Source organism: Lagenorhynchus albirostris, chromosome 4 (genome assembly GCF_949774975.1).
Source record: "Lagenorhynchus albirostris chromosome 4, mLagAlb1.1, whole genome shotgun sequence".
Lineage (NCBI taxonomy): Eukaryota > Metazoa > Chordata > Mammalia > Artiodactyla > Delphinidae > Lagenorhynchus > Lagenorhynchus albirostris.
The window spans coordinates 147286206-147301546 of record NC_083098.1 but is presented as its reverse complement, the minus strand read 5'-3'; the positions used below and the strand labels follow the sequence as shown (position 1 = coordinate 147301546).

The 15341-nt window shown below is 47.4% G+C and overlaps 1 protein-coding gene and 1 non-coding gene across 24 annotated transcripts in view; one reads left to right on the top strand and one right to left on the bottom strand.

Annotated features, from left to right (window-relative positions):
• The window catches only part of NSD2 (nuclear receptor binding SET domain protein 2), a 76462-nt gene that overhangs the window by 6223 nt on the left and 54898 nt on the right, over nucleotides 1-15341 (top strand). The window lies entirely within an intron of this gene.
• Nucleotides 6684-6757, bottom strand: TRNAR-UCU (transfer RNA arginine (anticodon UCU)). The gene has a single exon. It is a non-coding gene; the product is annotated as a tRNA-Arg (tRNA).

Here is a 15341-nt window from a genome sequence, read left to right as displayed (position 1 = left end):
TTCCTAAGGCGTCCCAGTTGGCCTTGCTGAGCTGCTCTTACAGCTCCACCTTCATTTGTTTCCTCTAGTGTTGCCGACGCTGCGCCCATGGCACTAGGTGTGTTTGGTTTTCTGTTCCCAGGTTGGTTGTTCCTCTGAGCACCAGGCCCTGTCATGGCAGCATGTTGCACATAAGACTGTCTGTGCTGTCTCTATATAAATAGGAGGGTGGGCCAGTGTATTTTGTTAGTTAGTATGGCAGTGTACTTCTGGGGACATTTCTTCATTCACTGAGAATTAAGAAATTAGCTGTGTTCCAGTGATGAGCCAAAACACCCATGTCCTTGGTCTCATGGACTTGACAGACCTGTGAGAGGGATGAAACAGGAGAAACGGTGGACAAAAGATTGCATCTTTGAAAAATCTGTAACAGGGGACATGGGTTCGATCCCTGGTCCGGGAAGATCCCACATGCTGCAGAGCAGCTAAGCCCGTGCGCCACAAGTACTGAGCCTGTGCTCTAGAACCCGCGAGCCACAACTACTGAAGCCCGCACACCTAGAGCCCGTGCTCCACCAAAATGAGAAGCCTGCGCACCGCAACGAAGACTAGCCCTGCTTGCCGCAAGTGGAAAAAGCCCGCGTACAGCAGCGAAGACCCAACACAGCCATAAATAAATAAATAAATAAATTTATTTTAAAAAATAACAAAAAGAAAAAAAGAAAAACCTGTGAAATAGTCTTGCTAAATAACTGAACCTGAAACTGATCAGGCCTTTACCTCCCACAAGCAATTAATAGGAAATATGGGGGTGGGGAAAGGAACACATTAAACTACACTGTGGGATTGCCACTGGCGGAACTCAGAACGTGGGAACCTGCAGGACCAGTGACCAGGTCTCTTCCACAAGGAAAAAGAAGGGGGATGTGGATAAGAGGCTGATTGCACTACGGAGGGCTTATGTGCATCCAGGACGGGCCAGTTAGTTAGAGATGTGACTCAACACTGTTTATGATATTTGGGACAATTAGAAATTGGAACACTGACTCAATTTGTCATTAAGGAATTCTTTTTTTTTTTTTAGCTGCCATAGTGGTTTGGTTTTGTTTAAGAAAAGAATTTGTACCTTGTAGGCATGCATACAGAATTTATCAAAGAAATGATACACCATCTGCGATTGGCTTCACAGTTCTGTAGAAAGGGAGCCGTGAGGGTGTGGCTGGATCAGGGCTGGTGTGGGGTGATGGCGGTGCGGTCCATGGGCCCTGCTTGTTCTCTCTACCTTTATGTGTGTTCAGAATTCTCCATGACGAAGGAAGAAAAGTCACGAAGGAGAGGTTGGGTACATTTAGTACATCTATAAGGAGATTATGCCTAACTGTGGGTTGGGTGTCAGGAAGGACTTCCTGACGGGACTGAGGCTGGAGCAGAGAGCAGAAGAGGCCTTGGTAGAGGGTGGGCTTGGTAAGGGTGGTGTGACTGTTCTAGATGAGGGAGCAGGCAGTGCAGAGAGCCTGTGACGGGAGTGGACAGAAGGCTGATGAGGCTGGAGCTGAGGGTGAGGGAGCTATGTGTAGACCCAGGCTGCAGGGGTGGGGCAGGGCAGGCTCTCTGAGGCTGTAGGCTTTTCATCCAGAGAGCAATGTGAGGCCCTTGAGGGTTTTAAGCGGGTGTGTGTGTGTGTGTGTGTGTGTGTGTGTGTGTGTGTGTGAGGGAGAGGGAGAGGGAGAGGGAGAGGGAGAGGGAGACGGACATGAATCTGTTTGCTTTGGGAAGTGCGTTTCTTGGAGTCCTCTCTAAGTTGGTGGTGGGAGGATTCCGGAGAGGGAAGAGGGTGCAGGAGACCGGCCTGCGCTCACTGTGTGTTCGGGTTAGAATCTTTCCAGCTGTCCCTGCTTTGGGTGCCTTGTAGGACTGAACAGCTCTGCCCCGTTGAAATTTGGCGTGGCCACGTGATTTGCTTTGGACAATGAAAAGGGACGCGTCATCTCTGACTGGGCGCTCTGAGAGTCGCGTGCTTCCATGATGTCCCTTTTTCCTTCTCACTGTGGAAGCGCATGATACGCACTATGAGCATGAGGGAAACCTCTGGGTTGAGCCAGGTTGCGGCCCCGTAACCTAGTCCAGGGGTTCTCAGTGGTCCCCAGACTGACAGCATCTGTCACCTAGGAACTTCTTAGACACGCGTATTGGGGCCCACCCTAGACCTACTGAGTCCTAAGCTCTGGGGTGGGGCCGGTGCCCTCCGATGCCCGCGGAGTGGAGCGCTGCTGCCTCGGGTCTGCTGGCTGGTCAGCCGGCTCGGGGCCTGTGGTGCTGGTGCAAGGTGGAGGTGGCCCGCCAGCAACGGGCTTCTGGCTGTGACAGGAGGAGCCAGCCTCGTCAGGTCAGGCGGGGCAAGAGCTCTGCAGGAAAGGGGCTGAGGCCTGTGGGCTGGGGGGGAGGGACGGCATAGGGAGGGTGTCGGTGACGGCCCTGAGTTTTGTCTGACGAAAGCAGACAGGTAGAAGCGCCACTCACTGTCTAGACAGTATTTTTGTAAGCGTTACATTTACTTGGGTTTCGAGGTTCAGGAGCAAGGAAAAGCCTATTGAGGAATTTAAAAAATTTTCATTGAGTCCTTGACTCACATATCAGTTTCTCACGTTGATCGCCCCACTTGTCATCGTGCCCTTTCTGCTCTCCTGACCCCCAGTCTTGCTGTCCCCCATCTGCCCCCACTCGAGTGGAAGCTCTTGCTCCTGGCGGTGCGCCCAGGACTGCGCGGCTCCTGCCCGCGCTCCACCGCCTGGACTGGCCTGTGTGTCGGCGCCGCGGCCGCCCCTGTGCCGTGTCGGGGAGCAGGCAGCCCACTCCAGGCCTGCGTGTGACGCGGAGGGGTGTGTGGTCTGTCCTTGTGACCCGCGGGCTGGGCCCTGCCCCAGGCCCCTGGCTTCTCAGCTGCTGGATTCTTTCTGGGGCGGGGGGAGGCGGGCGCTGGCCTGAGCACGGGGAGGAGCTGGCGGGCTTCAGGCTGCTTCCTCTTCCTCAGGTGCGGAAGGAAGGCTTGTTTTGGGGGAGTGGCACCGCGCAGAAGGAGAGCTGCAGGGGAGGCATGGAGGACGGTGCATGTCAGGGTTTTCTCCCTTTTGTCCTGCATCTGAAGTTGTGTACCTTATTTGTGGAAGATGAGTTGGGATTGAGCGTCACGTTAACAGCTTATTGGATTCTTTTTTGTTGAGTTCTGAAATCTATATAAAAAAGTATTTCTTAAAATTCAACTTCTTATAACTTCTTCGAAAAAAATATTGGTAGTTCTTGTTTGTCCAACGTGGAGGCTAAGCTTGTGTGCATTTCTCAGATGCCAGTATGCTCTTGGCTGCTTTAGGGATTTCTGTGAATTAACAGTTATATCAGCAAAGGGTCAGAGCACATCATAGGTAATTACCCTCTCTGCTTCCTTTGGAGAGGGGCCCTGTTCATTTTTGTAGGTCGGTAGACCTCTGAGATAGAGGAAATCTGTGTCTTGATGGCCCACTAGGAATGAAACGTGTTTCCATAGGACCTTGCCCTGGCTTTACAGCTCTGCCTCTCGAGGACTCCAAGGTAACTCCTTGGGGCCGGGCACAGCACCCTGGGTGTTTGGGTGGAGCCTGGCCCCTGTTCTTGGCTGTGCCCTCGTTGTGGGCTTGTCTCCTAGAAGCCATTGCTGCTTCCCTGGGTCTGTACCAACTGCTTCTCTTGTTCTCTGCTATTGGCTGGAGGTCTCAGAGCTGGTCCTTCAGCTGGTGCCCAGATCCTGGCACCTTCTCACCTCTCTCCTCCCTTAGTGAGTTCCCAGCACGGGAATGATGTAGTAGAAACTGAGTTGTGAATTCCAGCCCAGAGTTTATAGAAATCTTATTTTCAAGGATGTGCAGTTTCTTGACACATCATCAAGGAAAAATAGAAAGCTTAATTATTATTAATTTTATAATCAGAAAGTACATTTTATGGAAAATCTGTAATAATTACAGTCTTACCAACCAAATGTTTAGGTGTATTTCCAGTATACCTTTTCATTGATCAGACGGAACCAGGTGCCCTAAAGACAGTTTCCTCTGCGAGGGTCATGTCAAACGGTAACAGTCTAGGTAACTATTCCAAGGAGACAACTGCTCTGCTCTTCCAGCTGTTTCTTGTGGTATCTATCTGTACTTAAAAAAAAAAATAACTTTCTAATTTTGCTGAGTTGAGAACTTTGTGGTTTATATGTTATGTGTTAAGTTCTGTCTACAGGAGATAAGGATTTAGCTTTCTTTCCCGCTGGCCTCCCACTTCCCCTTCCCCAGTTCTTCCCAATATTGTGGTGTCTGGGTTATCTATTCCTCCCTGATAAGCTATTCCAGAACTTAGTGGCTGAAAGCACAACAACATTTATTTGTTTACAGTTTTGCAGTTTGGACGTTGTATGCCAGGGTTAGCTTGTTTCTGCTCTTGTGGTGTCAGTTTGTTTCCTGTGTCTGTGTGTTGGAATTGGCTGTTGGCTACGGTCCACCATTCTCCCCAACATAGGCCTCCCGTGAGGCTGCTTGGGCCTCCTCATAGCATGGTGGCTGGTTCCTGAAGGAGGAAGTGAAGTTGCCAGTCCTTTTATTTTTTTCTTATTTTTATTTTTTTACTTTTAGGCCGTACCATGCAGCTTGTGGGATCTCAGCTCCCCGACCAGGGATTGAACCTGGGCCATGGCAGTGAAAGCCTGGAATCCTAACCACTAGGCCATCAGGGAACTCCCTGTCTGCCAGTCCTTTTTTTTTTTTTTTTTTTCTTTTTGCGGTACGCGAGCCTCTCACTGCTGTGGCCTCTCCCATTGCGGAGCACAGGCTCCGGACACGCAGGCCCAGTGGCCATGGCTCACAGGCCCAGCCACTCCGCGGCATGCGGGATCCTCCCGGACCGGGGCACGAACCTGTGTCCCTTGCATCGGCAGGCGGACTCTCAACCACTGCGCCACCAGGGAAGCCCTGCCAGTCCTTTTAAAGGCAAGGCTGGCTCTGGTCTGGCATCACTTTTGCCATATTCAGTTGGTGGGAGCAGTCACAGGCCCAGGCCAGAATCAAGAATGTGGAGAAATAGATTTTATCTCTTGGTGGGGGAATTACAATAAATTTTTGGCCATCTTTATTTTATTTTTTTAGTTTTTAGAATTTCCAGTTGCCTTTCTTCTTGCAACATCTTTTTCTTTTTTTAATATTTATTTATTTTGCTGCGTCGGGTCTTAGTTGCGGTATGTGAGATCTTCTTCTTGCGGCACGTGGGCTCAGTAGTTGTGGTGCACGGGCTTAGTTGCCCTGTGACATGTGGGATCTTAGTTCCCCAACCAGGGATCGAACCCGCGTCCCCTGCGTTGGAAGGTGGATTGTTAACCACTAGACCACCAGGGAAGTCCCTGCTTTTAAATTCTTATCCTCATGGTAAGTTTTCCTCACACGTCTGATGGCCTTCGACTGCAGGCCCACTGTTGAGACGGAGGTCTGGGAGCTGACGGCAGGTCCTGGGTGGAGGCTTCACTGAGGGCCAATTGGTCAGAACCCACCGTCAGTATCAGCAGGTGTTTTCCCTAGATCTTGGCAAGTGTCCTCGTGCTGGCTGTGTCTTGTAGTTCACTGCCTTGAGCGCCCCCTCCGGTGTGCCCTGTCCTTAGACTACACTCCGGTTCTTCTCCTGCTGGGGTGGGGCTGGTTGCCAGGCCGTGGGTGGGGTGGGTCAGGGACTGCGCGTTATGTGGACTTCGATCCAGTTCTTTTGACTTAGGGTTCCCAGTGTGTGCAGCACATGCCCCTGCTATGTGCAGTGACTTATCGTTATGCATTAGGCATGTGTTAGAATTAGAATAGGAAAATACATTACAGACATGTGAATGATACAACTTAATATGTTTAATACCTTTCCTATTCAACAGAAGATTTGATAGGTTACAAACTGAGATAAGATTAACCTAAAATTCATCAATTAAACTATTTTAAAGTATATAATTCGTTGGTTTTGTAGTACATTCTCAGTGGTGGTTAATGCAACCATCACCACTATCCAATTCCCGAATATTTTCGTCATTTCAGTGAGAAGCCTGGTGCCTATTGGGCAGTCACTCCCCATTTCCCCTTGTCCCCCAGCCCCTGGCAACCACCATTCTACTTTGTCTCCGGATTTGCCTATTCTAGACATTTTATATGAATAGAATCACGTAGTATGTGGCCTTTTGTGACCGGCTTTTTTCTCTCAGCACAGTGTTCTCAAGGTTCATCTGTGTTGTATCATGTCTACGTACTTCATTCATTTAAAAAAAATTTTTAATTTTTTGCTACATTGGGTCTTCGTTGCTATGCACGGGCTTTCTCTAGTTGTGGCGAGCGGGGGCTACTCTTTGTTGCGGTGCGCGGGCTTCTCATTGCGGTGTCTTCTCTTGCTGTGGAGCACGGGCTCTAGGCACGCAGGCTCAGTAGTTGTGGCTCGCAGGCTCTAGAGCGCAGGCTCAGTAGCTGTGGTGCATGGGCTTAGTTGCTCCGAGGCATGTGGGATCTTCCCGGACCAGGGCTCAAACTTGTGTCCCCTGCATTGGCAGGCAGATTCTTAACCACTGTGCCACCAGGGAAGCCTACTTCATTCATTTTTATGACTGAATATCCCACTGTATGGATAGATCACACTTCTTTTTTTTCCCTGCCGCGCGGCATGTGGCATCTTAGTTCCCCCACCAGGGATTGAACCTGGGCCCCCTGGCAGTAGAAGTGCAGAGTCCTAACCACTGGACTATCAGGGAAGTCCAGATCACTTCTTCTTTTATCTGTTTATCAGTTGTTGGACATTGGGTTGTTTTTTGAATAATTCTGTGAAAATTCTTGTACAAGTTTTTGTGTGAACATGTTTTCAATTCTGTCTTGGGTAGATCCTAGGAGTGGAATTGCTGGGTCACATGGCAGCTAAGGAACTTCTCGATTGTTTCCCGCTGCAGCTGCACCACTTTCCATACCCCTGGAAGTGTGTAAGGGGTCCAAAAATTTGTCATATTACACTGAGAAGATAGAGGGAACAGACAGGCATGGAGTCAGGGAAGATAGCAACTCATGCATCGTCATAAGGTTAAGGTTGGGGCTGCGGGGAGAGAGGCACACAGGTGGTGGGCCCAAGGCTGACCCTGAGCTTGTCTGTGGTTCCAAGCTTCTTTGCAGTGAAAACAAAACAAAACAAGGAATAGGTCAGTTATAAAGTCTTTACTGTCATAGGTGCATTTCTGCAGAAGAAGCAAGACTTCTGCTGTGAGTCAATTCTAAATTCCATAAAATAAAGCTTCTCAGTAGAGAGTTCTTACGGAGTAATGGAGCCGTCACTGCCCTCAGCTCCTGTTCTGTAGCAGACTCTGTACTGATCTCATTGTTCTTTACAGAGAGCTCTTTGCTGTAAGACTGGAGGTCCTGTCATCATTCAGTGAAGGTGGGACCAAGATCTATTCCAGGTAGATTAGTGTGAAATGTTGGAAACAAAGGGAATGTTAGGAAATGTGTGTGTGTGTTTTAACCATACTTGCAAACTTGACTTTTCCATCTAAGTCTCTCTTCTGCCTCCAGAAGAAGGACTGGAGCTTGGTCCCTGTCCTGGCTGGGCTCTGGGGGACGTCCTGAAGCCCTTCCTGCTGTCCAGCATTGAGACTTCTCCCTGATGCCTCTGCTCAGGTTCGCAGAATGGACTCAGCGGGCTGCAGCTGGATTTCTGAGCAGCCGAGAGAGTGGGGCCTCGTGTGCCCGAGGTCGGAGCCCCGGGGAAGGGAGTTTGGGGGTTGCTCCAGTGACTCTTCCTGCCACTTTTCCATCCTCCACCCCATCTTTCTCCTTCCTCTTTCCCTAATGTTATATCTGTATTTTAAAATCTCTGTCTCTCCCCTCTGGAATATTAGCTCCACAAGAATAAGGTACACGCTTTGTTTACTGCTGTGTCTCCAAATGTTGGGACAGGGCCTGTGCTCCTTGACTAGTTTTCAGTGTTGAGTGTTGGCATTCAGGTCACCTTTCCCTTCTTTTGAGAGTGGTGCCTTTCCCTTTATGTTGGAGACCCCTCCTCTGTTCCATGTGGCCCTGCAGGGGCTGCCTAGCCCCCCCAGCCACTTACTGTGTCAGCTCATGTTGTAGGAGGCCTGTGAAATGTAAGGGATTAATTATATAGTTCTTAAAGCTTATTACAGGAAGCAGCAAGATGATGCTCGGCTCTCCCCACCCTGTTCCTGCTCCCCTTGGAAAACCACTGATAACTCTGAGCTGTTACTTTCTGTTTTAACTTCCACATTTTCATTTTTCACTTTAAGTGTGTCAGTGTTTTCTTTCCTTTGCACAGTGATTGTATGTTACATTTTGTTATATTTATTTATTTTTTAAAAATCAATTAATTAATGTATTCATTTTTGGCTGCTTTGGGTCTTTGTTGCTGCACACAGGCTTTCTCTAGTCGTGGTGAGCGGGGGCTACTCTTTGTTGCTGTGTGCGGGCTTCTCATTGCGGTGGCATCTCTTGTTGTGGAGCACGGGCTCTAGGCGCATGGGCTTCAGTAGTTGTGGCACATGGGCTCCGTAGTTGTGGCTCGCAGGCTCTAGAACGCAGGCTCAGTAGTTGTGGCGCACAGGCTTAGTTGCTCCGTGGCATGTGGGATCTCCCCGGACCAGGGCTCAAACCTGCGTCCCGTGCACTGGCAGGCGGGCTCTTAACCTCTGCGCCACCAGGGAAGCCCCACCTTTAGTTTTTAAAAAATATTTATTTATTTCTTTTTGGCTGCATTGGGTCTTTTTTTAAAAATTTATTTATTTATTTTTGGCTGTGTTGGGTCTTTGTTGCTGCGTGCGGGTTTTCTCTGGTTGCGTCAAGCGGGGGGCTACTCTTTGTTGCTGTGCGCGGGCTTCTTATTGCGGTGGCGTCTCTTGTTGCAGAGCACGGGCTCTAGGCGCATGGGCTTCAGTAGTTGTGGCACGCGGGCTCAGTAGTTGCGGCACACGGGCTCTAGAGCGCAGGCTCAGTATTTGTGGCACATGGGCTTAGTTGCTCTGCGGCATGTGGGATCTTCCTGGACCAGTGCTCGAACCCGTGTTCCCTGCATTGGCAGGTGGATTCTTAACCCCTGCGCCACCAAGGAGCCCCCACCTTTTGTCATTTTAGACATTTTAAAAGAGAAAGGCTTCGTGGGCAAGAGGAGCCCCGAGCCACGGGCCTTACTCCTGCAGCAGCGTGCCTCTCGCCGAGCGACTCTTCCCCGTCAGCTTCCCCATTGTTGGCGTTTGGCGTCTCTAACTCATTCCTCTGTTGTCTTTGCCCTTGCGGGTTTACCCTTCCTTTGAAATTCCTTACTGTCATTTTAATTGGGGTTTCTGCATGGAGTGTAGGTAAATGTGAGAAAGGAGGCCTCACGTTCTTTTTAAATATAAAAATGGTTTTAGAATTACCACTCTCCCCTGTGCTCCTTCTGGGTTTATATCCTTGCTCTAGTACCTCTTTTAGCATTTCATTTGTGAAAGTGATATGTATATTAAACTCCCTTAGTTTTTGCATGTCTGAAAATACATTTTGCCTCATGTTCAGTGATAATTTAGATGAGAAATTATTTTTTCCCTTAACACATTAAAGAGGCTCCATCATCTACTCCTATCTGTTGAGGCTGCACAAAGGTCTGTGTTTCTGTTTCTTTTCTCATGCTGAAGTCTGTGAATTAACTTATTCTTTATGGGTACTTAGGTTTTAAGGTTTTCCTTTTATCCTTCATGTTATGTGGTTTCAGAAATTATGTGTTGAGGTATTGATTTGCTTTTATTTATCTTGCTCAGAACCCTGGGTACCCTTTTAAATCTGGATACTTGAGTTTCCTTTCATCTCTGGAAAATTTCGATTATTATCCCTTTGAAAATTACCTTACCCCCATCCTCCCTCGTTTCTCCTGGAACTCCATTGGAATGTAAACTCCCTGAGGGCAGAGTATTCTTTGTGTGTGTGTATGTGTGATAACATATACATAACGAAAAATCACCATTGTGACCATTTTTAAGTGTATAGTTCAGTGGCATTAAGTACGTTCACATTATTGTGCAGCCGTCACCACCATCCACTCCAGAATTTTTTCATCTTGTGAAACTGAAACTCCCGATTAAACACTTAACTCTTCATCCTCTCCTCCCCATTCCCTTGCAGCTACCTTTCTACTTTCTGTCTCTATGAATTTGATTACTCTTGAGATCTCATATAAGTGGAATCAGGGAGTTCTCTGGTGGTCCAGTGGTTAGGACTCCGCACTTTCACTACCGAGGGCATGGGTTCAACCCCTGGTCAGGGAACTAGGGTCCCGCATGCCATGTGGTGAGGCCAAAAAGAAAAAAAGTGGAATGATACACATTTGTCCTTTTGTGACCAGATTCTTTTACTTAGCATAATGTATTCAAAGTTCATCCATGTTGTAGTATGTCTCAATACTTCATTCCTTTTTAAGGCTGAACAATATTCCATTATCTGGAGGTACCACAGTTTATCAATTCATTCATCTGCTGAAGGACAGCTTGGTTGCTTCCGGGTTTTGGCAATTATGAATGAAACTGCTATAAACCTCTGTGTGCAGGTTTTTGTGTGGACATAAGTTTTCAGCTTCCTTGGGTAAATACCAAGGAGTGGGATTGCTGAATCGTATGCTAAGAGTATGTTTAGTTTTGTGAGAAACCACCAACCTGTCTTTCCATTGTGGCTGCACCATTCGGCGTTCCCACCGGCAGTGATGAGGGTTCGCCAGCACGTGGCGCTGTCAGTGTTGTGGAGCCTGGCCGTCTGACAGGTGTGGAGTGGCTGCCTTAATTACCGTGCCTTCACAGTAGGTCTTGCGGGAGGGCTCTGGGTTGTAGAACCGCCCCCTGAGCAGTTTCCCAGTTGCCTTTGCAGGGCTCTACCAGCGTCACTCATGCTAGACCCATTTTTACGTATGTTTCTTGGCTCAGGATTTGGGGCACCACAGCCTCTGAGGCAGAGTTCTCGAGGGTGATTCTGTCTCCCCAGTGGTCTCTGGTGGGTGTTTGCTGAGGGCCCAGCCCTGGGCTGGCTGGAGGTGTGGCTCAGGTGACAGCGCTGTTGCAGCTGACACTCTGGTCTGCTTTGGGTGATGCCTGTGAGCTGGAGGCTGGGTGAGAGGGTGTGGTCACTTGCCACAGCTGGAAGGTGGTAGGGCCAGATTCCAGCCCTAGAGTGGCCTCCACACTCTGCCCGGGGCCCTGCAGCTCCCCACGCCCTCCGACCGCTGCAGCTGCGCGGGAGCCCAGGCAGGCCGGGCCCTGTAAGGCTGATTGCTCTTCCCTCTTCACCTCTGGACCTGGAGATTTTGCCCTTTCCTGTTTTCAGTTAAGTGATGTAGCTAACTTTTTTTGTTAAAGAAATAATAATTTGGCTACCTTCACCAGAAATCTTCTGAAATGTGTTAAAATGGTGATGGAATGTTAATAGAGTCCCTAATGTTGAATCAGCATTTTTGGATACACCCTCTTTAGCTGTGATATCTTATTTTAATATGGTAATGACTGGGTTTGATTTATTTCTATTTTGTAATTTTTTTTTACAATCATACTCTACTGATCTTGGTCTGTAGTTCTTTTCTGTACTCATTTTTCTGGTTTTGGTATGAGAGTTATGCCAGCCTTATATAATGTTTGGGAAACTCTCCATCATTTTCCATGTTTTGGAATAATTTAAACAATAGGAATGCTGTTTTTATGTGATGAATAATACACAGCAGTCGGAAAGACTGAGCTACACTTGTTTACATCAACATGGGGGAGATCAAGCTGTGCTGATTGATGAAATCGCAGAGCACAAGTCCAGTGTGGTAGCATTGCTGCTTGGCAGGCAGCAGTTCTCTGTTCCTGGGTACCTCCCGTAGACTGGACGGATGCGTAGTCAACTGGCGATGGGGAGAGTAAGTGGAACTTAGGGTTCCTGAAAGGCAGATGTCATCTTTGTTTTACTCATTCACCCTGAGCGAGGCTTGCGGGAGGTGGGAGCTGCAGCGGGAGCTTTGGCTTCTCGCTGTTGGACTTGGGGCTCACGGTGGGTGACGTGGGCGTGGAGAACCAGAATCCCGGGATGCTGCTGCGGGCGTGTGGTGGGCGGTGGGCGGCCTGTGGGGGTGAGCCTGGCTTCTCCCGTCTGGGAGCCCTCGGGTGCCGTGTGCCCACTGTGCCTGTCCTCGGCTCATGCATCTGCAGTTGCCGTTGTCCGGGGGTCTTCTTTTTTTCATGTCAAAAAGACATGAAGCAAATGTGGCAACATGCTGAAAACTGTCATTTTGGAGTGGTGAATATACAAGTGTGTCCTGTTGTTCTTTGCACTTTTCTGCTTTTGAAACTTGCCCCCCCGCTACCGAATATAAGAACGATTGGCCATTGAGGCATCATCACATGAACCTAGTGAAGCTCTCTGGGCCTTTCTTTTATGGTTATTGTGGGCTCTGTAGGTTTTCTACCTCTTGGTTAGGTTTTATATTTTTCTTGAAATGCTAGACAAAGTGAAAGATTTTCTAATTTATTGGTATAACCTTGATTGAAAAAACCAAAAACTCCTAGAAAGATCAAATTACTGGTCAGTGGCGTGCAGTGCCGTGTTGGAAGTGAAGGCGGACCCTCTCTGCGGGCCCCTGCCTTCAAGGGTTGTCCCGGGTGGAATCCTGGAAAGTAAGCAGCCCACAATCAGATTAGGAAGGGAAAAAAGACCAAACGCCCGAAGAAACAGGTACCATGAATGAAAATAAAAGCAACAACAGGAGACACAGGCCTGCAAAGACCAGATATTTAAAACAGTTATGTTTAATATATTCAAAGATTTAAAAGAAACCTGAAAATTCCAACAGGAACAAGCAATCTTGAAAATGTGGTTCACATACACGTCATGATTACCAGGGACCTAGGCCTGGAGTTAGATCCGAACCCCATGACCCTGGGTATGTTTTAAGAGAAGCCAGAAATCTGAATTTTTGTGTAAAATGTCCCAAACTTTAATTGTTGGCAACTAAAGCGTCTTGTTTATCTGTCTACTGGCTCTACTTCTTAATATTATTTTCTTAGCTGTTGCTCTAACTAGGGCTGCGGTTTGCATCCTTAACTCATCACAGGCTACTTAGAGTTAATATACTACTGGGTATAAAATACAAGAATCTTGCAGCTGTGTAGATTGATTTACTCCCTTCCCCATGCTACAGTTGTCATATGTATTACATCTATTAAGTTATAACTCCAGTGTTATATATTTTGCTTTAATTATTTGAATTTTAAAGAAACTAAGAGGAACAAATAGTCTTTTATATTTGCTCATATATTCACCATTTCTGGTGCCCTTGATTTCTTCCTAAAGATCCCAGTTTCAGTCTGGTGTCATTTCTCTTCAACCTGAAGAACTTCCTTTAGCATTTCTCCTAGTGAAGATCTGATGGCAACAATTTCTTAGTTTGTATTTCTCTTAAAATGTATTTTGTCATCACTTCTGAAGGATATTTTTTCTGGATATCAAATTCCGGTTGGACAGTTGTTTTTTCCCCATTACTCAGATCGTATCTGGCTTCTGTTTCTCCTGAGAAGTAAATAATCACCCACACCACTGTTCTGTAGGTACCGGGTCTTTTTCCCTCTGACTGCTTTCCAGGGTTTCTCTTCATCTCGGTTTCTAGGCATTTCAGCTGATGTGCACCTGGTGTAGCTTCTTTTATATACATCCTGCTTGAGATTTGCTGAGCTTCTTGAACCTGTAAATTGATGTCTCACTGAATTTGGGAAGTTTTTCTGGTTATTTTTTCCCAAATATTTTTTCTTTTTTTCTTTTAAATGACTGACTTTAAAAAGAATATTTATTTGGGGCTTCTCTTGTGGCGCAGTGGTTGAGAGTCCGCCTGCTGATGCAGGGGACACCGGTTCGTGCCCCGGTCCGGGAAGATCCCACATGCCGCGGAGCAGCTGGGCCCGTGAGCCATGGCCACTGAGCCTGCACGTCCAGAGCCTGTGCTCCGCAATGGGAGAGGCCACAGCAGTGAGAGGCCTGCGTACCGCAAAAAAAAAAAAAAAAAAAGGAATATTTATTTTATTTATTTTCTATATTATTTTTGGCTGCATTGGGTCTTAGTTGTGGCGTGCGGGATCTTTTGTTGCAGCATGCAGGCTTCTCTCAGGTTGCGGCGTGTGGGCTCCAGAGTGCGTGGGCTCTGTAGTTGCGGCGGGCAGACTTAGTTGCTCCGTGGCATGTGGGATCTTAGTTCCCTGACCAGGGCTTGAACCTGCACCCACTGCGTTGGCAGGCGGATTCTTAAGCACTGCACCACCTGGGAAGCGCCCCAGATATTTTTTCTGTGTCATTGTTTCTCTCCTTTCCTTCTGGGTGGGAGTGGGAACCCAGACCTTTTGATGCTGGTCTATAGATAATTGAGGCTCAGTTTCTTTTCTTTCTTTTTATTTTTAATAATTTTTACTCTGTTTTTTAGATAATTTTTACTGATCTATTTTCAAGTTTCCTGACTCATATCTAATACGCTTTTAAGGCCATGCAATGATTTATTTTTTTTAATTTCAGATACAGAATTTCCATTTGACTCTTTTTCATAGTTTTTGTTTCTCTTTTGCTATTTCCAGTTAATTATTTTATGAGTACACTTTCCTTCATGTCCTTGAGCATGGTTATAATAGGCGCTTTGAAATCCTGCTGAACTTCAGTATTTGGGCCGTCTCGGGGCTGGTTTCTGCTGCTTCTCTGTTTCATCATATATTTAGTAATTCCTGGATAATGTGAAAGATGTGCTGTAGACACTCTTTATTCCGTTATGTTCTTAAGAGTGGTCTTTTATTTTCAGTTGTGTTAAAATACACGTAACATTTACCATCTTAACCGTTTTTAAGTGTGAAGTTCAGTGGTATTAAGTACATGCACGCTGTTGCAGCCATCACCAGAACTCTTTTCGTCTTGCGAATCTGGAACGTTGCCCCCATTAAAACAACACCTCCCTGTTCTCCCCTCCCCCAGATCCTGGTGCCCCCCATCCTACTTTCTGTCTTTATGGATTTGACTGCTCATAACAGTGCAGGCTTACAGTATTTTGTGAGTGGCTTATTGCACTCGCTGTAACGTCCTCAGGGTTCATCCATGTCATAGCAGGTGTCAGAATCTCCTTCGTTTTTAAGGCTGAATCGTATTCCACTGTGTGGATTCCACCTTTTGCCTGTTGTGAACATGCTGCTGTGAACATTGGGTACAGATACCTCTGTGAGTCCCTGCTTTCAGTTCTTTGGGGTGTGTATCCAGAATGGAACTGCTGGGTCCTTTTGATTCTTTGGGGAACCCCCCCCCTGCTATTTTCCAGCAGCC